Below are 2,986 nucleotides of genomic sequence, written 5' to 3' on the forward strand. Positions count from 1 at the left end.
TTATCTCGTGCCCTCATTGGTCATGTGCGCGTTCGTGTGTGTTGGAGGAGGGGCTCTGTAAGGAAGTCTGAAGGAAGGGGCAGATTATTTTCGGCTGCGTACTTTCAAATTCTAGCGCTCTCGAGCTGGTTTCTCCATTCTTACCTACCCTACCTTTAAGTAGCTAAACTAATTTTAATGTACATTTAAAGATAAGTAATGAGATCCTCTAGGCTGTATTCCTGTAGTTTTACATTTAACATATTAAATCTGTTGCACTCTCAATTAAATATGAGTTAAGGGAAGACTTTAAGGTCCAACTGCTTGTTCCTTAGTTTCCTAAAAGAGTAGAAATCTGGATTTATCTTGAATATTTTCACATCTTATGATTAAGCAGAGGTAATTTATAACCGAGGGGAGATGCACTTGTTTCACTTAGCAGTTATAATGTGGCATCTCTATTTAGCTAGCATGCTAACATTTGCTTATCAGCACTACACACTGAACAGTTGTGTGTGTGCAGGAATTTAATTAGTTTTGCAGTCCTAGTGGTGGTGCTAAAGGAAAAGATTGAGGATCGTCAAATTGACTAGGATTTATCTGCGGGGGATCATGAATGTCAGTAGAAAACTAAATGGCAACATGTCCAATCGTTTTTTGCATATTTGTGTTGACCAACGTTTTGGATTGACTACAATTGCTGACTCGGTAGTCGAAGCTAAAATGACTAAATAATCAAATGTGCGTCATTGTGTTTATCAGCTGTCTTACCTCCAGCTCCAAAGAGTCAGCAGGCACTTCAGGACTCCGGCTCAACGCCATGGCCTTCTGTCTGGACTCTGCTTTGGGCTCCACCTTCGCGGCTGGTTTGGCCACGATGGCTTTGGCCTCCTCTGGCGTTGGTGCTGGTTCAGGAGTCGGTGTAGGTTTTGGGGACGGAGCTGGGCTCGGCTGTCGTCTCGGTAACGGCTTTGTCTCTGCTCTGCTGGCCGGCCTGCTCGCCTCTCTCGCCTCCACTTTGTTCTCAGAGACGGACGGCGCTCGTTCCTGGACTGATGGAGCTCTTGCAGGTTTGACCTCGATGGTTTTAGGCTCGGGGGTGGCGGCTCGTGATGGCACTTTGAAGGCGGGGCGCGGCTCTTCTTCTTCATCTTGAGAGATGAGGCTATTCCTTACAGAGGCAACAGGTGCAGAAACAACATCTGGAGCTGGTTCCTCTGAATCAAACTTCTGCAGGGGCTTTATCTCCAGGTCTGATCCCTGCTCGTTCTTGCTGCTCTGACGGCTGGGGGTGCGAGAAGGGCCACGACTACCGGGGGCCTCTGTGCTCTCAGGTGCAGCCGTGGTGGGGGCAGAGGTTGCTGGGGTGGTGGGGCGGCTGCTGGGTCTGCTGTTGGACTTACTGCTGCCCTTACTGCCTCCACTTTTAATGGATTTGTCTTCGTTCCAGCTTCCTGGACTGAGGAGCTTGGGGTCTTCCTTGCTGATGATGCCTGGGCTGGGGGAGGGGGTGCGCGTTGGGGAAGAGCCAGGCATGAGGTTGTCCAGTTCATTCATGAGGGGGCTCTCTGGTGGCGTGGGCAGGGGCTCCTCCTCCGCCAGTAGAGGCTCATGCATGATGGTCTCGGTGGTCTCACTTCCCTCGATGCTCTCATGTATCACTCTCTTCTTCAGATACTCAGGACCTGTGGGAGACCAGGATGTTAGAGACAAGATAAGATAGAACTTTATTGATCCCAATTTGGGAAATGTTGGTGTTGCAGCAGCAGAAAAGACATGGCAGTGTACAATACAAATGAAAAAAGACTAGAAATAAACAAGAAAGTAGAAAATATACATGTTGAATTTGCAAATGAACAATAACGAAACATAAGTATGTGAGGGATGGAATATTACATATTAAACTGAATATATAAATGTAAAATGTAGAGTGAGATTTTAAGTCCAAGAGAAGCTATGGAGCAGATATTAATATGTTAGACCGTAGGACAGTTATACACACTTTACCTTTTTTTACAACAAACCATGGGATAATATTGACTAACCAGATCATGACTTCTAGAAAGAGACGTTGCTTTTACTTTTTTTGAATATCCTTTCAGTGCTTTGAGGCTCCTATTTGACCAGATCCCATGAAAAGCCTTAAACCAATGCATTAAAGCCCGCGTCTCAGAGTTATTTTGAATTCATGTTTACTTCTGCGGCTGGTCTTTAGCTGTATAATTCCAGATCCAATGTGTCCCTTTTAGACACACAATCATGTAATAGCTGGACTTAATTAATCCCAAAGATAGCTAGGGGATCAATCAATCAATGTTTATTTATATAGCCCAATATCACAAATGTTGTAGGGAGGCGTGTGGCGCAGTGGATTAGTGCGTTGGTGTTCGGATCAGCGGGGCACAGGTTCAAACCCCACTGCAGTCAGCATGTTGTTGTGTCCCTGAGACACTTCACCCCAAAGTGCTCCTGTGGGGATTGCCCACAGTATTGAGAATGTAAGTCGCTTTGGATAAAAACATCTAACAATTAACATGTAATGTTACATTTGTCTCAGTGGACTTCACAGTGTGTACAGAATATCAGTATGACAATACGGCACCCTCTGTCCTTAGACCCTCACATCGTACAAGGAAACACTTCCAGAGAAAACCCAACAGTTTAAAGTAGGGATGTCCCGATCACCTTTTTTTGCTCCCGATCCGATTCCGATCATTGGATTTTGACAATTTGCCGATACCGATTTTTCCCGATCCGATCTTTATGCAATGCATTTAGAGAAAAAAAAGAAAAAAAGCATTCAAGTTGTCCCTTAAGGTTATTTTTTTATTTAAATTGGATATTCTATCCAACATTCTATAGCTTCTTTTTTCACAGTAGCATTGGATCAGTTCAGTTGTGCAGCATTGGATCAAAACAAAATAAAGCTTATCAGTACTCGTTAGCTTACTGCTACAATTAGACACTGCGCCCTGCCCACTCTGTTGCCAGATTTGAGAGAAATAAG

This window comes from Notothenia coriiceps, unplaced genomic scaffold, assembly GCF_000735185.1.
Source record: "Notothenia coriiceps isolate Sejong01 unplaced genomic scaffold, NC01 NC01_scaffold00030211, whole genome shotgun sequence".
In the NCBI taxonomy this organism is placed as follows: domain Eukaryota; kingdom Metazoa; phylum Chordata; class Actinopteri; order Perciformes; family Nototheniidae; genus Notothenia; species Notothenia coriiceps.